At 36.5% G+C, this 25,117-nt stretch overlaps 1 protein-coding gene across 1 annotated transcript in view; it reads right to left on the reverse strand.

Moving 5' to 3' along the window:
* Window positions 1–25,117, reverse strand: part of ANOS1 (anosmin 1) — a 134,540-nt gene that overhangs the window by 67,390 nt on the left and 42,033 nt on the right. The window lies entirely within an intron of this gene.

Raw genomic sequence — 25,117 nt, forward strand, 5'->3', positions numbered from 1 at the left:
GACAGGACTATATGCAGTGAGAATTTCAAGAGTGAAGAATCCTATATAGGCAGGTAGGTGAATCTCATTTCCACAGTGGATCATTCTCGATGCTCTCCAAAACCCACACTGGATAGCTTGACTGATTCCAAGGCTGCACAAGAGCACTGCCCCATGGGAGTGGCTCATGGTATCACATAGTATTGCACTCAGCTTGTGAGCACGCTTCCTAGTGACCAAGTGCCAAAGATAGGCACTGCAGCACCTCAGGTATAAGCAATTTCAGGTGCTCATACACCCTATCAGGTCAGGCACCCACTGTACACATCTATCTTGTTTAAAATAAACCATTAGAAGTAGAGCTAACCTAAAAAATGTCAGTTACTGAGGCTGAAAAAAATCCATGAACCCAAAGAGAAGGGTTCAACTGCAGAATCAGTAGCTGTCATATTAGCTTGTAGGTTGATATATGCTGTTCAAGATGCCTCTGAACACTTTGTGAGATCCATTTTATGCCGAGTCAGTCTCTTGCTTCTTTTCCCTCTCCTCCCTCATTAGCAGAATGAATCATCAGAGCACTAGCCATCAACTTTCTAGAATTCAGTGTGACATTTTAGCTCTGTGCTACTATAAGCTGGGATAGAGTTAATTTTCTTCATGGTAGCTAGTATGAGATGTGCTTTCGATTTGTCCTGGAAGCAGTGCTAACACAGGGATGTTCTTGTCACTGCTGAGCAGTGCTTGCAAGTGCTTACATACAAGGCCTTTTCTGCTCCTCACCCCATCCCACCAGCGAGGTCTGGGGGTGCAGATGGAGTTGGGAGGGGACACAGCAGGGACAGTTGATCCCAACTGACCCAAGGGATATATATCCTATGGCATTGCGCTCAGCACATAATGATGGGGAAAGAAGGAAGGGGAGGGTATTCAAAGTGATGGCATCTGTCCTCCCAAGTCACTGTTACATGTGATGGAGCCTGGCTTTCCTGAGGATGGCTGAACACCTGCCTGCTAATAGGAAGCAGTGAATGAATTCATTATAAAACTGTCTTCATCTCAAACCACAAGTTTTATCACTTTTACTCTTCTGATTCTCTACCCCCATCATGGGAATTGACTGAGAGGCTGTGTGGGGCTAAGTTGTCAGCTTGGTTTAAACCACAACCAACTCCTACAATTCAGTTACATTTAATGTAGACTAGGAGAGGTTTACATATCTTCAAAACTTTGAAAGCCTAATAGAAACATTATTTGTTGTGTAAAATAGCAGTTTCATGTGGCTACCTGGAATTACTCCTCTGTATATGTTAAAGAGGTTCTCATGAGAATTACACTAGTAATATATTTCCCTTGTAACTGAATAAACAAAAGGGTTAAATGACAGAGAATGGTTCCCTGTCTGTGTTGCCAGTTTTCTCTCCTGTAGGTCAGTGAGCATCATGATTTGGTGAAAAGGAGTGATTTTGTATTCGAGGATCAAGTCCTAATTAAATTAGTTACAGTTGGGGTTATTCTGTGACATTATCATGTACACTGGGAACCCAGCTGATACTGTCTGAAAGTATTGCTAATTGTGGAGCTGGTTTTGAATGAAAGCCAGGTCTTAGGTTTTAAATAGTTAGGGAGTTTTAGATTTCTTGAAACGTGCTTTTGTTGTTCTACATCGATAACATCCTGACGTGGATTGTGGTGGGATAGATGATAAGGAACAGTTTGCTAATGTAGAATTTATCATCTGCAAATACTACTTTATTCTAATTAATAAATGTGTATATATATATAAAGAAAAATCCTTCATTTGTAATCAACATTCAGACAGTGTAATCTTATGCTTTAGGACTAATGATTACTTCGTATTTTTTATAAGTCTACTGCTCAGAACAAGGAAACAACAAAATGGCTGGCACAGAAATAAAGGGGTCAATTATGTCTCTCTTGGAGGTGCAGTTACAGCTACTTTAACTATTCTGAATCCTCAACAACTGTAAGGTAAAACAATGCAGCACAAACCTCCAGGGTCCTAGAGTAGCAATTAGGAACTGGTAGGGACAAGGAACAGCAGACACATGGCCACCATCACATTATATTGTAACACACTGCACAAGGGTGTACCTGTAGGTTAGGATTAATCTGAGGTTAACACCCTAAGAGACTTTTCTGGTTAATTCACATGGAACCTCATGCAAAGCAATTTGCCATTAAAAGTACCAAGGGTTAGGTTGTGAGAATATAGCGTTTTGTGTTGAGTTTTAACATCAAAACCGAAGAGGGAGTATAAGCTATTCAGTTCTGATCTTAGTCAACAGGAATGAGAATTGTATTTCCTGGCAGATTTTGGCATATTCCTTATGAAAAGAATAACAAAACTGCATAACAGAAACACAAAAACCACTATGTATACAACTGGGATTTATTTTTATTAATTCTTATCTAAGTAGGATGACATATACAACCTGCAGGTGAAATATGGAACTTAAGACATATCGCTTACTTTAGATAAGAAATACTTTTAAAAATTACATTTCTAAACCAGCATTAAAAAGTTTAACTTCTGTTTCCACATCCAAGAAGTGCACCCTCAATAAACAGAAAGTGTTTCTGCAGGTGGGACTGTCAGTGTCTCATAGCAGACCACTGCAACAGCCACTTCACCAAGCCTTGCAGAACATACCTATAGTATTTTCAATTATGAAATCTGAAGGACATAGAAAAAAAATGTTCAAAATAACATCCAGAGAAGTAAGAAAAGGACAATACAATGACACATTTCTTTGAAGCTCTGTTTTGCTACTTTAGCAGAGATGTGGTCAAAACCTTGACTACAGCTCTGTTCACTCAGCCTCATACAAGGCTTAGAAACACAGCTTGTGAAGCAAACTACAGTTCTAGGTGCAACTGTCTCCTATCTGTTATCAGCACTTTGGAGAGTGGTCTGGTCATTCAAATGGTTATTTCAGAGCAGAATGGAACATTTCTGAGAAATTCGACTGGATGCAAAGTTGAGCAGCATAGTTTAAACTGCTATAGCAAATAGCTGCATTTGATGTGTATTTATTTTACTTGGGTGTGGAGGCACTGAAAGCACACACATGGACAGGCATTACCACTCTCCATGGTTATGCAAACTTACTAGTATCAAATTAGGACTTAAAGTAAAGGAAATATTCTGAAGAGCCAATTGTTGGTTATCTAACAAAAACATGAGCTTGAAACATTTATTTTTCTTAATTGCCCAGCTCATTTCAGTACACAACATCGGGGTGCCAGTCCCACAATAGTAACTGTTAGCAATTTGAGTTACTGAATACCTTCAATACCCTAAGCAAATAAAGGAAGCCTTATGACCTGACTAGGAACAGTACCAGCATTTCCTGGAACAGAGATAGGGAAAGGGCTAGTCCCACTATATCAGTTAAGTCTGTCAGACCCTTACATACACAAAGTAGCATTACAGGCTTTGTTCCTAAAATTACGGCACCAGAAAGACCAAGACCATTGCCAAGAACTTCAGGTCAAATATTCTGGAAGTCCATGCAGCCTTTGTTTTTAATTCCCAAAATTAAACAGAAAGTAAAAGCTGCCAGAAAAGTTGTACATGCACTGAAGGCAAGAATCACTGAAAGTGTTGAAAAAGTAACTGTTTTGACATAAAATGGTAAGTAAATTACTCAAAAAAAAAAAAAAAAAAAAAAGAGGGGAATTCATATCATCACATTGTAGCTAAAATGCAGCAGTTTCAACCATAATCCTTTTAGAATGAAAATAACTTTCAACACTGACAGCTTGGTATCTATCTGTATAGCTTAGCTGTCTGGCATGTTAAATTTTGCCAGCAGAAGTATCTGTTTGAAAGGACAGAATAATCCTAGGACTCTTTTCATGTTTCTATTCTTTGTTACCAAGTCAAAATCATGGCCACCAATGTCAACAGAAAATTGGCTCCCAAACGTTAGTTCATCCCTCATTTAGTTCTTGTGAAAATTTGTTTACAGGGGTTTGTACCAGCATATGAAACTGGGACACGTATTTTCTTCTCTTTTCCTGCCTCATAGCTTAAAGCTTAACAGTCACCAAAGAACAATACTGAGCTCTTTCTTTGCCTGATTTTGGAACATGGAGTTGAACTCAAATCTCCTACATTCAAGATGCGCCTCCTAAACATAGAGTATTTGATGGAGCCCTCTCTCTGCTGCTGGAGCTGTTTCTTCTTGTATAAGCAATGAGTTCTTCTCTAGAAGAGAGCCTTAAATGTCAACCTCTCACCATGAAGCGGTATGCCCTAGCAGCACTTCTGATCCTTCTGGGGTTATTTTGAAATGCTTATAATAGGTACAAATATTTTGGCTCTTTCTCAGTGCAATAGCTATTCCACCACCACTGCTTTGCTACAGAGATGATACTCTTTTACACTCTCTTCTCCTTTCACATCTTTGATTCATCTACCAACCTACTCTGGACTTAAAATTGTTGTTCTAATTATCTCTATTCAAACTGTTGCCCCAAAGATCATTTCCTTATCCTCTGTTACCTTGCTTCTATGTGCTGCATCAAGTGCCAATTAATTTAGTTTTTTATCAAACCTCTTCCTAGCCCTTATTCTAAATCTCCACATTCAGAGTTTTCACCTGTCAAGACACAAGGCACAGCATTGGCAAAATGATAGAAGCAGCAAGTAAAGCCTGGAGCACAAGTGCACCAAAATATATACTGCACCAAAGTGCATAAATTATTTTAAATCCAACTAAGAGTGATACAGTTTAAAAACGTTAAGAAGCTCTCTGTAACAGACTCCTTCTGATAGTGGTAATAGCTTTAATTGCTTAGTGCCTGCCTGCTTCTTTCTGTGCTATTGCTTACATACAGATTTCTTTGGCAGTGTAGCTACTGTATTAATGAATAATGAAATGAGCTCCCTGAACTAAACAATATTAGCAGTTTTGCTTGTCTGCCTGAACTTTCTTTCTTCAGGCTGCAGTCCTGCAGAGCAGTTTACCAATAAACTGATTTGTCATGTTTGCATCTGTTACACCAATCAGATCATAGATCAGTCATGCTACCTTTTCCTTTCTGCTTTTAAATCTTCTCCAAGGTTGCATCTGGAACTTAGTAAGCAACAGAGTAAGACAATTTCCACCTGTATGTCCCTACTGTTTCTAGGCCGCTGCTCCCTGCCACCATTTCCATGCAGACGGAGTGAAAATAACAGTGATATTTACTGCTAACAACACAAGGCTGCAAAATGTAACAGCTTTTCCCTTCCAGATATTAGAATTGTGGATGGACTTTCACCAGTTGTTTCCAGCAGTAGCAATAGTGCTCAGCTCATGGATAACTTTACAGTTGCACTTGAAGACCTTAAACGTCTATTCCAAAATAAATGATTCTATGATTCTACAAAAAAGAAGCCCATCTTATGTTCTAAAAGATCTCTCTCATAAACTGCCTTTTCATTTTCTAATAGTTGACCATTTTCTTTAGTGATTACATAATGGTTTTAAAATAAAAGTGAGCATAAATATTTTGACATTTTATATATGTAAAGAGTTTCCATTGAGAAAACATCATTCTTTTAATTTTAAACAGACAAGGGAAAGCCTCTTCAAGCTGGCACTTTCCCCTTCCAATCTGTTACAAGGCAGCTTCAGAAAACCACACACAGTCTTGTTATAAACACCATCTTGCTGTGCAACTTAAAGTGTCTGTCAGAGCAGCGCTGTTCTCTCCAAGCAAAGTCAAATTTTTTGTTGCCGTTTTATAAATGAGTTAAACTAGTGAACTCTTCTGATAACAGATGATTCGCCTTATACAGCACCCTGCAAATTCACACATACATTTCTGAATGAGAAAGCCGCAACTAAATGTTCCTTTTGCTTGTATCCACCACAGTTCTATGGTTTTATAGACCACCGAACAATCAGAGACGACAAAAAAAAAGGGGGGCCCTCTTTGTCTAAATCGTTACTTTGTTTCTCTCCCCTGGCTTTCCATTTCCCTACCAGCACTACCATCACCATCAGAAACGACATATTCCGCATTACTAAACAGCAAGAGCCATAGGGCTTTTCACTTCTAATTTCACGCCACAATAAAATGCAGTGGTTGTTTCACTGGGGGACCTGAAAAGCCTTCCTTTGTGAGGCTGTTCTGACGGTCAGGTTAAGTATCACACGCTGGCAGCAGGCATCTGTGCGTGCCTCTTCACGCAATTATGGCAAAAGGGGGAGGAAAAGGAACAGAAAAATAAAAAAGAAGGTTGTCTGGAAAAAAAAAAAAATTAATCTCCTACGCTGAAGCATGCAATTCACATTCTGTTGCCTGGCCTAAATAGTTTTAAATATATCTCTTTTATAGACCAATCAATCTAATAATAGTAACTCTAGAAAGTTTTCAGTGTACTCACGAGTAATGCTTGTTGCTTTAATGGAAAATCTAGAGTAGACTGATGATACAAATATCTGAGACAGAGGAAAAAAAATCTAAGGACAATAAATTTGGATTTTTTAAAATTTCAGAGTAAACCAGTGAAGATGATCAGCAATAACAAAGAAATAGGGTGCTCCTAAAAGTACTTTTAGAATTGCATTCTATTTATGTAATAGAAATATTGCTTAATTCTATAAAAGTAGAAGCTATAATTCCATTAATCCCAAGTACAACAGGAAGAAAAAGGCAAAAAGGAAATTCCGACAAGTTTTCTACATTTATCTTGGCTTTTTCAGACATATTCCCACTATACACTGAATGTTTTTCTGTCCCATGTTTGGAAACCCTATTGTATTCATTGAATCTTTTGTGAAGAGATAATGTGAATCCTTTCACAATAATCTCTTCATGTATCTTAACACAGTCTAATAAAACATTAAAATCACTAAAATTCTTTCAGTTTACATGACAATTCGTAAAATAAACACTGCTTGGAAATACTTTAAAGGTTAGACAGTTTCACATATTAGTTGAGGGGAAAAAATGAAATCTGAACAAAGTAACCTAAAATAGATACTTGGTTTCAAATTTTTCTGAAGTTATTAAAAAAATTCCTTCTCTCCTATTATTTTTCCATGCATGCTACACATGAGCAACGAAGACTACACATCCATACTAAATTTCTTTATCTCCAATTGTTATGGGTTTTAAGGTTATGGTTACGTGATGAGCATAAGCAAATCTAAATCCATAATGCCACCAAAACAGGGGCAGTCCTGAACTGGGACTAGCTCCTACTAGCGTACTCCTTTTGATGTAAATGTGCTAAAAGAGGCATTCTAGATGAAAAATTGACAAGTTTTTAGGTAAGCGAACTTTCTCATTCAGCTCACTCAGCAGCCTCATAAAAATTAGATGTCTGGGTTGGGGACTTGGGCTAAAAGGAAAGAGAGAGGAGTCTGTAAACACCTCTTTAACTGAGAGCCTGAACTTACAACAGCTTAAGCCAGCCATAAAACCACAGCCTAAAAACCAACTAATATCTGATTTTCCCTCCAAGGCTGAGTAATAAAGGTTAACATTATGGTGTTGAAAGGTAAGCAGGACAAACCGGCAGCTGAGTTAATAAATAAATAGTTCTGATTAAACTGTCATAGAACATAAACTGTTAAATCAAATCTCAGCCTTGTGCTGGAAGAATCAAGCTGGATGCATTTTCCCTGCCAACAGTCTGGGACAGACTACTGGGCATTTCTACCTCCATTCCTACTTCTAAGGCAGAAGGGAAGACAATTTGGCTGTCCAGACTGACACAGACTGCACCACAGGAACACATTCTGTTTTAAGTGCACATGAATGTTGTAGTTCACCTCTGCAGCTCAAACAGGCATCACTACATTTCATCACTGTATAAGCTTAGACTGATAATAGGGCAAGCAAAATTCTTCCAGAGCTTTCCTTAAATTTGAAATTTAGCTGACACATATCACATATCATTCCTAAAATTACTCTAGAATTGTGGCTCAATAGGTATGGGGGTTTTAAAACTTTATCTTGGAAGCTGTGTATTTTAATTAATTATCCACTGATTTCAAATGTTATTCAAACATACTGATCTTTACTGTCACAAACTGCAATACATAAAGACAAAGACTGAGAGTAATACACTTCTAGACATCCTAAAGTGAGCTATCATAGTGTGCAGATGTAAAGATGATGAAATGATCTTTAACACTTGAACTCGACGATCTATCCAACCTAAATGATTCTACGACTCTTTGAAATGGAATATAATCATGACAAAGGCGATGCCGGAACACAGCAAAAAAATGTAAAGTGGGCATTTGGGATATGCAATGCTTCACCCAGTTTTCTGCAATTCATCTTAACAGGAGTCTTGAGCAAGTTCTCAGAGGAATGAGAGAGTAAGATTATGGAAGCATGTTGGCATTAAGCCCCCAGAGAACAACTGTCTTGAAACCAGCTCATTGCATAGCACTCTGTGCTGACAGATGAAATGGATAGCTTGCCTTTTTATGCAAATATATGCAAGGAAAGGCACACTAGTTAATAAAGTATAGCCAAAGGGTCTGAACTAGAAGTCATAATTCCAGATTAAATCAGCACAGATTGCAGGTGCCCACCAGTCTCGGGAACTGACTCCCTCTGATGGCTCAGAGGCATCCTAAATCTCACACTAAGTCATGTCTAGATAAGAGTACCAGAATGCTCAATGCTGTATAGAAAGCATGTAGCTGTGAGTTGGTCTGTAGGTACTGTCATTGTAAACTGAAAAACTTGACAATTCTGAAAAATATTCACTGAGAGCTCTGGAGTTGCAGCAGCTCTAACTGGACTTTTTACTACTCATTTCAGTAAAAAAAGAGTTAAGTTGGGCAGAAGTGATAAGATGGTAGGTGGGAGGACTCCCTGCAACTGGAATTAAAAAACAGTGGCACTGGATGAGGGAAGTAGAAAAGGAGGGAGGGGAAGGGGAAAAAAGAGTCCCGCAAAGCTTTCTATGTGAAGTCATCTGTCAGGACTGCAGTACATCCTTGAGGGCATATTAATGTGTAATCAAATACTGAAGCTTTTCATTCAGTCACGATATTAACATGTTTTCTACTTTCTATACAGCTACCTCTTTTAATGAAATGTTCTAGGGATCTTCTTTTATTAGTTAAACTCTCCTTCTGAAACTAAACATCAGGAAAGAAAGTACCAGAGACCAGTGCCCATTCACAGATACCTATATCCAATATAATGGCAACTAGCTTCCAGCTGCTACTCCTGAAAGACAAACGCTTTTTCTTAGATATCTTACACCTGCCAGCCCCACATGGATGCCTCCAGAACTCTAAAGAAGCTCCAGTGGAACCAGGTGTTCATGTGTAAAAAACAGTGTGGCCTTTCTGCAGGATTCAGTCTCAGACATCTAAGCTGCATGAGACAGGTGAGACAGGGACTTAACTTGTCATTAGCTGATGGAGATCTCATCAATACAGTCAATAGCAGGTGAAGAAACACTCAGTGGACCACATACAGGTGTTTCCTACAGGGCAGGATAATTATCTCTCTGGAAGTTACTGACTGTTGACACAGTCTGGATATCTCCATCACATAGTAACTGTAGAGAATTCAAAATTCAGTGTCTGAATCTCAAGTTAAATCCTATCAGTAATCAAAGTACTGTTAATTTGATTGGCATGGCAGGATTATAGTGTTGAGTAACCACTTCTTACCCAGCAACTGTAATAATCCAGAATATTCCTGAAAATAGAATACTTCTGTGACAACTACTTCAGGCAGCCACTTATAGTCTTGCAGCTGTATTCTATTTCTTAAATATAAGAACACTCAGAAAAGAAGACAGAAGATTTCACAGGAATAGACTTCTGTACAAGACATAAAATATAATCTGTTTCACCACCAGTCACACGGTTTTACATGTTACATGATTTTACTCATATTTATTCCCTCAACCTAATTTGAATTGATATAATTTTATATTGCTGTAACATTTCAAATATGTTTAGTTCTATATATGGAACCACCAAGACTCTAGTTTTTGCTTATTCCAAAAAATTGTCCTTGTCTTTTTATATTTTCCACAGTACTTCTTTGGGCAAATTGCTAGAGGTTAATATATAAGCACCTTAGGGTAACCATCCCGTATTTGTCTGAATAAATGCACCAATTGATGATGTATAATAAAAACTCTCTATTTTCCCTAACCTCCACAAGGCAGTTAAAGTTTCCTACCACCATGAAAAATTGTCACTGCCTAGAGACAAAACTACTAGTATACTGAAAATATTTATAGAATTGCTTGTAATCTAATATAGATATATAGTCTTTATTGTGAATGCCAATTGTTACAAATCACATCAGAAAAAAAATACCCTTCTTAGGGAAGAGTTCAAAAAGTTTTGACTAGAAGTTTTAGATACACGAGAATGAAGAATATTTCAGGATTTGACTACTAAAAACATGTTAATAATGCCCAACTGAAGAAATACAATCCCTCTCTTCTGCATTTTACAAATGCCTAATGGAACACTATAAAGGTTTGCATGCATCTGACAAACGTGCTCTTCAAGTATCCTAAAGTTGCTTACACATTCATACAGAAACAACCTCAGTATCAGAGGCCCAATTTTGTGCTTGAATTAAAACATGCAATCTTCATTAAAATTAGTAGAAGTCACCTAGCCAATCAAGGAGACAGAGTTTGGCTCAAAGTATTTCAAGAATAATTTATGTATTTGGCACAAATTCTGAAACAACATTTAGGCCAAGCCACTTACATAAACAATCTTTCTAGTCTTATGCTTACAAAAGGCAAGAGCAATAACAGCTGTCACAGCTCATCATCCAAATACATCCTTCTCTTTTTAACCTCTTAGACTAATCTATACCTGAATTTTTAATACACTCACTTCAAATGATGTCTTTTTAGTTTTCTTCTATGAATATAATTTTCCTTCACACATTAAAAAGTCTGAAAAAAAGCTTAAAGGTTATATTCTTCTAAATTGTGGCCATTACAGTAGATTTACTTACTTCCTTCTCATTCCCTTCATGCATTTTCTTGCTCAGTGTAACTACTGCAATCCTTTCCAGGCCTGAAGATGACCAACAAAGATGAATAAATACATCCAGATATTTTCAACATAAGAGCTCTTCCAGAAAGGGAGCATTACTGTAGGCAAAGATGGACTCAATCTGTGCTAGCAAATCTAAACTTCTTGAGTATATCTCAGGCTTTGTTTTATTTACTAAGACACATGGTACATAAAAAGCCATTCTAATCTAGATGAATCTTACAATACCATAAAACGTGCTCTTAAAGACAGAGCCTATTACAGTTAAGTTGAAATAGTCTGTGTCTGTAAAAGCCCTTTTATGCCATTGTAATTACACCCCCATAAGTATTTTGATAGAGGAGTATCAAAAAGCTCTACACTGCCAAACCAGCTGCTGAAGAATTTTATATTTGTCTCTTCTCCTGGATCTGACCACAGTATAACAAAGGTATGGTGTTAAGGCCATTAAAGTATTTTTTAAAGTAGAAGAATACTTCTAGCCAAAAACCATTAAAGCTCAGTTCTTGAAAAATGTCACCATATCTCTTCAGGCACAAATCCAGTCCAAGAAGTTGAAGAGAAAAAACATACCAGCCTCATCTGTAATGCATTTTAAGCTAATTTATTACCACTAACTGTTCTCAAGTAACTGACTTGCCCTGCAAATACTATAAGCTAAGGCTTTCTTTTAAGAGCTTTATTTTATTTCCTTCATGGATAGTTTTGGCACATTTTGTCCTTTCCCACTGTAATAGTAGAACTAAATTTCATTTACTCTGCAAACTTCCATGTAATATCTCAGAAGAAAAAAAATACCCTGAAGTTTGTTATTTGCCATATTAATAACTCAAACCGCTCCAGTTATTCCCAAGAAGGACAATCAATCATGACATTTCCAAATGAGCTTCCAAAAGCTATTTCCCCCATCACAGCATTTTACTGTTTTTTTTCTAAATTACAACTACCTCACAGAGAAATTTCTTTGAAAAAAATAAGTAGAAATGTAGCTTTAAAAGAATCACTTCACCTAACATTACAGAACACATAGTAGAGAAGACAGGGACATTTCATGTTTGAAATGTGTCTTCAAAAACATATGAAAGTAGAAGCAGACTAAACAGTGGCATTTACTTTCCAAATCTACACAAGGAACACGTCATCAGTCCAGAATACTTACCATCCTCTCCCTACATATGAATACACTTCAGAGTGTGTGTATGCTAAAGCTTTTCAATGTTTTTTGTTTAGTTCCACACACATCACTACCATCATCACCACCACCCCTTCCAAATTATGCTAATGCCTTACAAAAGCTTTATTCAGCTTTATGCAGATCATGCACAGTACAAGACCTGTAGTGGGTTTTACCTTCCAGTGCATTGCTTCTTGTAGAGCCATTCCAACCAAGTGCAAATCAAGTGATACTAAAACAGAACAACAGTGTTTTCCAACTCATTCAATTCTAATTTAATAGCTTGGGAATTAGAGATGGTGTCTTTACAAAGCAATCAGTGAAGGTTAAGTGAGAGGCATACAAAAGTATTAGTCAAGATGAAGTCCAGAACAGGCATTCTCGCCCCCAGTTGTTAAGTACTGCAAGTGAGAGGAGACTCCAGTCTCATTGCCCTTTATCATGAGAGTTATAAACAAGCACTTGGCAGAGATGAGCAGGTGAGGCTCCAAGAACAGCGTAAACCAAATCGACTGTGGGCAGGAGCTCTGCCTCTGTCCTCCCGCTCTGTCTGGGCCGCCCATTGTCTTTGCTCTCTTGTACTTCAGTTAAAAAAGCAGACACACTTTTAGGCTGGCAATGCTGACAAGCCTCCATCCACTCATCTCCTCTACCCCGAGTAGTTTCCAGCCAGATGTGTGAGCTGACCACCTTGCTCACTGCTAAGTCAACATAAAGCAGAAGGATTGGACCGGGAGCTGAGGGAAGGGAAGACTTTCCCTTCACACATCAACTGATACAGAAAAAAGTCTTATGGACAGCCAACCCCAAAGCATATTGTGTCTTGAAAATTTTCTTATTTCCTCATCCTTTTACTAAACTGAAAAAAAATTGGGGATTTTCAAGTGACCATTAAATAAATAAAAAATGAAATGCTAATGGGTTTTTTTCTGCATTTAGAAGATGCGAACTGCTGCCATAATCCTCAAAGAATGGAGTATCACATTCTAAAATAACAAAACACAATTTACCCTATTTTTGCTCAAGTTCTCAAATACAGAAACATAAATTTAAGCAATCTGAGAGTTAGAAAATGTACTCACAAAGAAGACACTAATGTCACCATGCTGCTTATGACTGGTCCAGTAAACAAATTTTGGAATTAAAATTTGTTCATTAATCATTTTTGTACTGTTTAATTTGCTACTAATTCAGGCAAAAAGCTTATACACGTTAAGGTTGGAAAGTACTGTTTGCAATAATATATCGCATCTATCTCAACTTCTTACTTTATTTTCAAACTGGCACATGTATTAAGGAGCAAATGAAAGCTTTTTATTCTAATCTCACATGTCCCCTCTGAAAGCAGGAAGTTACAAGAGCTGGAGAATTTACCACGTTTCAGTTCTGGCTTCCATGGTCTGCAGCAAATATTTCCAAATCTCAGCAGAGCTGTGAACTGTCCTTGCCTTTTACCACTCTACAATATCTCACCTTCTACACCAACTAAACATTCTTTGCTCTGTATCTTCACAAGAGTTTTGGGCATATGCAACTGTTTCAGAAATTTTCTTTAAGAAAAGTTCAGGAGTTTCTCAAGTGCTTCTCAGCAACATGAAGAATCCAGGCTGAAGGAGAGAGAAAAACATCTCTTATCTTTTCTGAAACTGATATTTTGGTAGATAGTAAAAATAGAAATGAACAGATTTTTATCAAACCTTGAAAAGCTTAAAATGGAAGAAATGAAAAGCTTAAAATGGAAGAAATGAAGATATACTACTGGCCAAATAAAAAACAATCAGAGGAAAAGCAAGGAATTGCATTCTGAAAACTCTATCATAAGAAATAAGATTTTTAAAACTGAAAAAAATAATCACAAATAGCCAATAAGAGTTAGAATCAAAGTCAACTGACATCAATGATATCTGCATTTACTTCAGCAGGCTTTCAAAACAGCTATAATTGCTTTAATTGAGTCTTGAAAGATAACTCCTGATCATATCATACACATTATAATAAAGATCGTTGAAAACTGAGACTGTTAATCACAAAAGGTCTTTTTTCCCCACTCGTTTACCATCTCTGTTGTTTGAATGAATTCATTTTTTGTCAATACTTATCCAAGCTTGCATTTTTTCAGCAGCAGCTTCTAAAGTAAAAGTTTTACATTGTTCAACTGTCTTTATGCATTTTTTTACTCGAGGTGTGAAACAGCTTGCCCTTTAAAGAAAAGCTGCAATTCTGTCCTATCATTTCTTTCCAGTGCAATTAGTTTTATATGTTATCAATGAAGGATTAGTAGATCATTTTCTCCAAAGATAAGCACATTTTCAGCATAATGTCAAAATATGAAAAATTTAAAACTCTGTTTACTAGACTTCAGCAATTTTAAAGCAATAAACACTGTACACAAATGTTTATATTTTATTGTAAAAACGTCTATAAAGTGGTGATTCTATTAATCTCATGTCTTCATAGTTCTTGTCTATTCCTTTCAATGAGTACCTAAATTATTGCACAGCATTTAACAGCAAACTTTGTCTCCTGAAGCTTCTTAACAATACAGAATACACAAATTTCTACAACTTTGCAACTGTATCGGTTTCTAGATCTTTTTACCAGTTTCAAAAATACTGTGTTCAATTACTAACGTTGTCTGTTAAACTTGATAGTAACTTCATTAGCATAGCATATAGGTGTTGCATTCACACATTTATAATAAAGAACTGTTCACAGAAAATGTGTCCAGCTCAAACTACAGTTCTTAATCGCTAAAGTAGATCCAAATTAGCATTCACAGGCTGCATTTCCCTAACAACAGGCTTTCAAGCTGAAAATAATTTGTAATTCAAAAAGGATTTTGGTCAATAGATTCTGAGCATGCAAAACATGTTTGGTACTTAAAAATTCCAAGACCTGTTGAAAACCTCACTTATGAGTTTACATTTTCTTGTTTCCTGTTATTTTTCCCTGAAACATTATAAAATGGTTGTATGATTTGATAAAAGTTGGAATTACTCCCAGACATTCAATTTAGACTAGTTTTATTGCTAATATCTGATGAAATCTTAATCTATATTTACAACAGTTCCTTACTTTGAATCCAAATGATGTAACGTCATTACAGTTTAATAAACAGGAAAAGACGTTGACAAAAATAACCTTATGGAAATTTGAAACACACCAGCCTCCTCTTCAAAATGTTTGTCTGTACATATGTACAGATTATAAGTATAGCTTCTGCAATATGTTTAGTCCAACAACAGATGCAGAAAAAAAATCAGGTTGATACACTGATTAATTATATAGTTAAGTGGTGTCTAGTACTGAATGTGCATAAATTATATGCAATTACATTTTTATGAGGATTTATGGTACATAGCAAGCAATGAGATTTTTAAAAACTTAGCAGTACTTTCCTATTACAAAAATAGAAAAGCACATACACAACAGTTTATGTTTTCCCATGTTTGATAGTCTTTGAAAGTCTAAAATATGTAGACATGATATGATGGAAACAATATGTGGTATTAGTACTTCTGCACTGCACCACACTTCTACGAAAGTGATGAAGAAGCTCCCGAAATAGTTCTTAAAGAATTTAAAAGGTGATTTCCCCTACAAAGTCTGTTTATGATTTGGGCAATAGATGACTTCGCTTTATTTGCACTGAAGAAGAAGAGTGAAAAAATAGACCTGTCCGGTTACTGTGACAGAAGAGATGCCCACCAGTTTGGCCTTCCCCATAAGTCCTCTCTCCCTCTCCCTTTCCCCCTCAAGCCTGCCCCTCTAGCTTGATGCCCTCATCCAACATTCCCACACACCCATTAGCTTCTCCAACTGCATCTGGCCGGTTGGAAGAGCTTGGTAACAAGATTTATGGGATGCAGGGAATCTGACGTTACACGGCAATAGAACCACACCGCAAGAAGGAAATGTATGCCTAGATACAGACCTGCTTGTGTGTGTCTACAAAGAGACTCTGTATTCTCAGGGAAGAGCGCTGACTCTACAAGGGCAACAATACTCCAGAAGATTTTGCTGTTCTGTGCCATTCCCAGATAAAATATTTTGCCCTGAAGGGTGGAAGTGCTTCAAATAAGTTCCCAATCACGTTGAAAGAGATTCAAGTATTATCTCAGCCACAAGAACAAATTAATGAAATGTCCTAGTCTGGGACTTAGGACACAGCAAGAACTCCCTGAAAGCTCAAAGCTGTGACTACACTTTGTCACAGCAACTGTGTTTTCTGTGCATCACAAGGCACATAAATTTCATCTGTATTTTTATTTCATATTTGTCATATTGCATATTTTTGTTAGGCAGGTAAACCACCGTTGTGTTATTTCTGTCTGTTGAGTGAAAAAACATAGAAAATCAAGTGAAGAAAATTTTAAGTCAGTTTTAGTAAAAATACTCAGAGACTGAAACAACAATATATTAATTTCACTTCTTATTTTCTGAATCATACAATATGTTTTGCATATTGTCATAATTTTAGGAGACATGCCAGCTAGGAAAAAGCAAGATCCACAGATCAAAGACTTGGCAGACAACTTTGTAGATTATTTCATTATGTAACCACCCTTCTATGCTAACTCCAAAAGAAAAAGAGTTGCTGCAGATGGTTTCTGATGTCAATTCTTTCCTCATCATAATTGTAAGACACATTAGAACAATTGACAGCTTAAATAATATCCAGCCAGGCTAGACCTGTATTGCTTTCAAATAAAATTAGAAGTATGATCATTATAGGCTTATCCAAATGCTTCCTTCATCTCCACACCTTGCATATTCAAAAAAGTTAGCTACGATTGTTTACCATACTCAGCTGACATACAGGATGCTTCAGTATTAAATTATTCAATCAGAACTCGAAATTAAATTTGTGTCAGACTCCCTCTGTACCTCCTTAGTCTCTTACATATGATTTAAATATGAAAATGAAAGCCAGTTTTTACTAAAGAAAAAAAAATACAGAAGAGCAACGCAAAATAGAGTAAAAGCTTTAGTTTCACAAAGAAGAGAAGTAAAGCATTTGATTTCCTATGAACCAGATAATTGTATCTTTTACATTCTGGGTCACAATATAGGAAATAAACACTACTTTCACAACATTTCACATCTCCGTCATCAAAGTTCAACCATCATCTCTAGAAAGACTGAGATGATTTACACAGCAGCATGTAACTGCTTCAGTCAGGATAGCAAGGAGTTATACAGAGGTGCAAATAGGAAAAATACTATGTAGGCCACCAATCTACTAGTCATTTTCTTGCTCCATCATGCCAACTCTTATCAAAAGACATTACACCTGTAAACTGCAAGAAGTTCACTGTCTATTGTTAGCCATGTAGGAGTTTCCTACAATCAACACAGTAAATGTTCATGAGAGACCAGTATATAGTTTAAATTAGAATTATCTTATGAAGTATTATTATGAGGACATTAATTGAAAACAATCTGTTAGAGCAGTTGCTGATATATAAGAAGAATCAAGCTCTTTATCTATTTAGCTGTAGTGCTGGAAATAGAAAAACGAAGTGTGGCAGAATTATTTCACTTCTATCAGTTTATCATGGTGTCAGTTATCATCCAAAAGAAGTGGAAAAAAATCCAGAATGAATCCAAAATGTAAATCTTGCCAAAAGGAACATATCTTACATTATGACACATTGTACAGTCCATAAACATGCCAGTAAAGCTTCCACTTTGGGAAAGCCATTTATACTAATATAGTGTAATCCTTTTCCTACTTAGCACAATAAAATGTAAACACAGATACAATTAGAAGAAACTGTGAAAAGGGTTCATGATTTTCTTGGTAGAGAGTATAATGAGCCCTTTTCATTATTGTGTTGCTACTCTTTCTTTCCTTCTTGTACTAGAACCAGAATGCCATGAAAAATAATTATAGATTTCAGTGCTGTTATCAAAAAATACACTAGTGACCAGCACCCTATATGCCTAAACGTGTAGCCTAAAAATAACTTTCCTGTCTTATTCTTACTTGGGAAAAACCAAAAAGCAATATAAAACTAGGACGAACATTTGACAAGAAATCAAGCCTGCCTTCCACCAGAGTTGCCCTTGGCTGCTATTCTGTTAATGTGTTGTGTACTCATATTTCTTTCTTTCCTGTCTCTCGCTGCTGATTTACATAAAATCATAACAGACTTGAGCTGGTGCAGACTCCTAACAAAGGCACTGGACAGTAAAAGATTCCTATGTTCACTGAAATAGTTCATTCTACAAAGACAACTGCAGGATACTGGTATTAATTTAATTTCAAATACCACAGCTTTCTTCTCATGACAAATTTCAATTCTTAGATAAACCCAAGTATGCAATGTCAAATGTATGTAATGGAATTATATTTCAGTACAACAGCAGGCCTAATGATCTCTATGTATTTGGTTAAACCTTGTGATACCTATGTATTTCAAATGAAGTCCATGAGAGGTATATATTACTCCATTTTACAAATCCAGGGAAGTTATACAGTACAGAGAGCACAAAATTTGCCAAGACAACTTAAAGTTTATCAGCAATAAGAACATGCATTCTTCAACTGCAGGTAAATCAAAAGAATTTTACTCCTACCTGAGTTACAGTCACCTATAAGCAACTCACCATTTAAAATCATTTCCTACCCCTGGGTGACAGTAGAGATACCCCCAAGCCTTAAGTACTACATTCAGATTTTGCTGTGGCGATCCCCATATCCCACCTCTGTCTTCTGTTGTGCTCTCTGCAGAACAGAATACCCTGAGATGTCCCCAGGCAGGTGGGTCTTTTGACTTTTTCCAGTCAAAATTAGGCTGCTTATCAAAAACTGTAAATTTGTCCGGATTAACTTGTTTTGAGTGAAACAGGTTAGGATGTGCTCAGTGGAGCAGCAGAGTGGAGAAGCAGTAATCACAGGGATAGTGCAGAGGGGAAAGAAATGATAAACAGCTGGGGGACAATAACCTCTTCAGTGGTACTGTAAGAATCCCAGAAAGCCTAGCACACAAACCAGAATCTGTAGTCGAGCTTGAAGGAAAGGTATGTATTGTGCTAGCAGGAGAATTTACCTGGTTAGCACTGCACTAACCTGAACTCTGAACAATTCCTAAGTGAATGCTCACTGTGAGAAAGCCCAACCAGCTGAACTAGAAGAATGCTTAAGAGGCTGAAGGTAAATTACAGGTTTCAGAGGAGAGGAGAAAAAATGATTGATTTACTTCTCAACCATGGACTTAAGGCAGCCTCTCACAAGCAGTAAGAGTGAATGTAAATCAAAAAAAACAAGGACGCCATTTAGCAGGGTAGCTAGCGTGCAAATTGACGCTGGCATAACTCTATGTAATAACAACACGGTCATATCACAACTCAGTTTAGAATAATGTATATTTTTTTTCTGTATTTCTCTTACAACTGTGAATTACAGAAGTGCAAGCGGTGTCCCCTTGCGAATAAAGTCCCCTGCAATTATGAAGTGACCAAATAACTATCAATGCTAGCTGCAATACTCCTCAGTGATGTAGACTGCTAAAAATTAAACAATGATATTTTCTTGCAGCTCAAAAAAACAGCCTGTGCAAACCTAAAATTAGCACATCCCTCTCCTCCAAGGTGTTTTATCCATTCCTTTAAAATATTCACATTAACCTGAATATGAATTAAATGCTGCTTCTCTTCTTTTTCCTCTTTTAAACAAAATCTGCATTTCAAAGGAAATAGACATTTTTATGTTGGATAATGAAGAGAGTACCTGCCTACCCTTCCTTTTGTATTTCATGTTTCATATCTCCCCTTTTCAATTTTGCATCTTAAACCCCCTAATGTGGCTGGTAAGAAATGTGTTGCCAGAATAAGCACATATTATGAACAGAGGGTCTGTTTTTTAATTTGTGTAGTACTTCAAGATGATACCTATAGCTATATCACAGAATAGTTAAAGATGGAAGGAAATGACCTCTGGGAGAGCATCTAGTCCAACTCCCTCTGCTCAAAGCAGAGTCCACTAAAGCAAGTTGTTCAGTATCTATATAGAAAGAAGAGTGTTGCTACTGTATATGCTTTTATACTACAGAGCAGGCTCATTCTTTGATTATATTAGGATCCTATATAGCTACATGTACAAAAGCTCCATAAGAAATAAATCCCATGTTTCCCATGCAAATAAACATTATTCAACAAAAGACTACAGCACTATACATAAAAAAGGCAACTACAATTACAGATATGCTCAGTCTTCACAGAGTGTCTACTCCACCATAGAACAAAAGCACCAGAACAAAAGTAACACTAGAGATAAATTAAATGATACTGTCATAAAAAGCCACCAAACTGCTTTTGTGTTTTAAGGGTTGGCCAAGGGCAACCCTCAGGAATGCTTCAGAGTGCGTATGCCTGGGCACAGGCACTACTTGAGGATGCACTTTTAGACATGAATTAGCTCTGGACAGAAAGATAAATATAGAAACGTTAAGCATTTAGTAATTTTTTCTTGTAATTTCTGCCTAACTAGATATATCAGTCACCAACAGATATTTAACCTGTTTTATAAATAGCAACATGAAGTTTAGTGTCATCCTAGTATTTTAGACAGACATAATCCTTCAGTAAGACAGAGTTTAAAATGTATAGACATTTTATCTAGACACCCTTGCAAATAGCACTCTATAGGTTCTAGGAGCTCAGGCTGTAATCCTCTCTTAAGTATTTCTGCATCAACAAGGAAAAGGAAATCCTGAAGTAGTAAGAACTACTCCAAATAGAGCACCACCATTTAGCTTCAGAATTACACTCTCTGCAGAGATGGTACTGCAAGTTCAATGAACTTCAGTGCTGTTCCTTACCACACTGACACTTTCAGAGAAAATTACACTGACTTCCCTGGGGACTGGATTTTTACCTGAAAAACATCGTAGAGAAAGCATGTACAAGTTTCCCTAAATTGGGGCCCAAGTGAAGAAATCTATGATGGATGGTTACAAATTTAACAGATTCCTAGCTTTTCACTGCAACCTCTCACTGCACAGTCTCTTTAAAAAAAGTTTTCTCTCTGAATATCCCGATGGTTGTCATTATTTTGGAAGCCTGGTTACATTCAAGAGCAAATATGGCCATTTTGAACATATGCTTGACTGGCTATGCTTTATAAAAACATATACCCTAAACCAAAAATGAAAATCAGGATGACTCTTCAATTGGATTGCAAGTAAAAAAATAGTTTTAAAGTATTATGTAATGTAAAGAAAAAAACCTCACAGGAACTAAAGTATTTACCAAAATGAGCAGTTTGTTTTCCTCATTTCAGAAGCTCAAAGAGAGGCAGAAGTCCCAAACAAATTTCAGTGATTGTTTAAAGCCACAATTTTCAAGTGTGCCATAGGCTATCATCCCCACTAGTATAAAAATGACATTTTGTGAAGCACCAAAAATAAGCACAGATACAGAGAAAAAATTTAAATCTGCACTTAGAACCAACTAAAACTCACAGTTTTCAAACAAAAATTCTTCCCTTCTGGGGAGGAAAGAACACCTCTACTTATCTGAATGAAATACTGGACTCAAGGAAAGGCAAGTAAATTTTTTCAGGGAAATGACATTACAGGATGGAAGCTAAAAGATGAGTTGAGATGATGTGTAGGACATCTGCAAGCAGAAAATGCCAAATGTTTGTGCTTCCTTTCTTCCTTTTCACAGCAACTCTCTCTAAGGATCAAAGGCACATGCTTGTAAATGCTAGCAAAGTCATGACAAAGGTTAAGACTAATCCACATACTTAAGATTCAAAAGATTCTCCAAACACACAGCCCTTTAAAATTAGAATTTAAGCAAGTGGAATTAGAAAGCAGGAGAGATGAGCATCTTTGAGAGATGTGCATTTCTACTTAGGTAGATGCTTGTTTACATAGATAACACAGCAGAAATACAAGGGAAAATGTTCTATCTCTCCCAGACACCAGTTTCAACTTTATGTTATTTTTCAAAAGCTCAGATATCAGACAAGACAACCAGACTTGAAATATGAATTCTGTATAAAACCTGCTATTTAGTAGAAACATTCACCATAAACCAGTCACACAGAATAAACATGTATATATTATCCCAGCTGCAGCCTGCAACTTCCAAATAGAAAATTACTGCAAGTTTGAAGCTCACTTGCAAAATCTTCAATTTGAACGACATAACTGCTGGAGGAAGACTTTGTATGACTGCAGTGTCTTGAGTTTCACCAAAATTTTACCTGGATACAAAGTAAGGAAAGATCCAGGAAATTGCTATGCTGAATTTGTTTGCTGAGAGGTGTGATCAAGTAAAGACTTCTGGATTCAGGTCTCAAGAAAAGCCTCCTGGGCCAGGTAATTGAATGTCACTGCCAATATCAATTCACTTGCTTCAGTGAGAATAAAAATTTCTTATTTTCAAATAAATATATAGATACAGACATACTGCATTGACAATGTGCATACTGCATTACAAATCTCAGGCATTAAATGAACAAGTTCAGAGCATACAAACTTGTGAAAAAAGGGAAAGTTTCACTGCTTTCAGTAAAAGTCAGGAACTATGGTATCAAAGTAGATTTAGATAATTAACATCTTGAAAATGTATCACATTATGATTGTTTTCCTTATCATTAAATTATCAGATCTAGCTGAAAATTCTGATATTCCACATAAAGGCTGACTAAGGGGGCCAGGGTGGTTTATCTACACTTGGACCAAAACTCTCATTTGTTTCACAATTTTATTTCAAACAGATTTCCAACACATTTTTATTATTTCTGTGTCTATAAATCAAGTATCATTAATGCACTTGCCACATATTCTGCAGATAGACTATAACAGGAATAATATGTTTTAAAAACCAGCCTTTTTTGAGGAGAACCAATTTCATGTCCTAATGTTCTCTACTGAAGGGCCCAGGTAAAAAAAAAGGAACCTGTTAAGATTCTCATCCTTTAAAAGAAATGAAAAGAAGAAATCCACTGAAGGTCATGTCTTAATGCGTTTTTCCTTAAATTAGTGTTAGGGAATGTTGGAGGGAAGCAGTGTTGTGTCCCCATCACCCCTTGTTTCTCTTTGTGGGAGAATGCTATTGTACAATAAAAATGTCTTTTCAGTAATTTGTCATCTGCTTTGAAATCATTCCTTTCAATATAACCTTTTGTTAAGATCAGGCAAAAGAACACATCTCCTTCTGCAGAAAGGCACAAATTAAATTTCTAGTACACACTAGGTGGATGAGTTCTACTGACAAATTGTACTTCATGAGCATTAACACAGTTGGAAGATGAAGATATTTGACACATTTAGATCATACCTTGTATAAAAATTTGAATTAGTACACATTATCACTTTTGTATTCTTAAGCTTAAATTCAGTATCATTAGCTCCTTCTAAAACTGGTATAATTTGACAAATGTTAAACTTCATACTTTTACAAAATTACTTCTGCTTATTCACTTTGTGTGGACATATGTATTGAAGAGAAGAAAGCAAAAAGAGTTTATTTTGACTTAGAACCTGAAACTGTATCTTCTTTTCACCTACTCCAATGTTCCCTGTGAAGTGGCAGTGCTATCATAACCCTTATTTCCAAACAATTTCATATTATTGGAAGTCCTGCATAAACAGAGACTGCAAGCTTGGACTTTTACGACTGCCCTGTTGCACATATTTCTTCATATGTCTGAAGAAAGTTTACGAACCTACTTCTTTACAGAAAAATGTCCGTCTGCTTTTAGTGGTCAGATATTTCAACTACTTCTCATGTCCTGATGTGCAGAGACCATGCTGCTAATGCCTACACTTATGCATATAAATCTCTAATCTGTCAATCCAGTTGCCTGTGAATAGTCTATTTAGGTTGGGTTTAAAGCAGTGGGAAGTCGACCTACACGAGAGAGTTCCCTTGTAAAATGACCGGAGGTCAGTGTTATTATCTCTGTAGGCTACCAATGGTGCATTTGTTCCACCCTGTGTATGAGTCATTCATTTATAATAAGCTCCACTGCCCTTTGAAAGTGCTGGGAGGGATGGGTACAGAAGCTTATCTTCTGTCAATTGGCTGAAGCATAAGACGACTCCAAAAAGAGATGTCCTCAGTATTTAACTGCTCAACTAGAAGATGATTTAACTTTGTTATAAATAAATTAGAGACCTTACACCCAAATCCCAGCAGAAGTATGCTGTAATCCCACTTTCTATTCAGACTGCCACTTAGCTATATACTTCCTTCACTTTTGAAGTTCTCATTGTTTATAAATACCTGCTGAAGATGTGTATTGTCAATAGCAACTTCCCATTAAAAGCAAAAATAGTTACAAAAGCCAGTTTAAGCAATCAAAGTACAACTCCATTATCCAGATGTAATTTTAGATCCAATAATTTATCTTTCAAACATAGAATTTAAATAACGCAACTAAAACAAGATCAACATTCAACTGAAAGTAAGTTATGTACAGATGTAGGTTCAAATTTTCCAGATGCAAAACCCCCATATGGTTTCAACAGAGTGGAACATTTCTCTTTTATAGCTTTCTTGAGGGAGTGAGAGATGAAGGTGAAAGGAAAACACAATAAAACAAAACCATTTCAGCATTCCTGCAATCACTGACATTTGTAAATGGCTATGGGATTAATGCAAAAAACTACTCTCCTACTCAACATATTTGTAAAACATATTTACATACTAGCTTAATTCATAGCTATTTATAAATTTTAATACAGAAGTGTCATTTAAATGTTTCATACACTCTTCTTATGAGGCACTCTTGTTAGTCTTGGAATTCCTTCCACAATTTAGCTGCTGCTGTTTTTTCCTACCTTATTCCATCTCTCTGAGGTCTCTCCTTAAAAGCCTATCTACCTGTTCTCTTTATAAGATGTGGCATTTTTAGATGGTAGACTATAGAACCAAGGAGAAGTTAGTTAAAGCTTTCTTAATACAAGAGAAAAAG

The sequence above is a fragment of the Corvus moneduloides genome, chromosome 2, assembly GCF_009650955.1.
Source record: "Corvus moneduloides isolate bCorMon1 chromosome 2, bCorMon1.pri, whole genome shotgun sequence".
Taxonomy (NCBI): domain Eukaryota; kingdom Metazoa; phylum Chordata; class Aves; order Passeriformes; family Corvidae; genus Corvus; species Corvus moneduloides.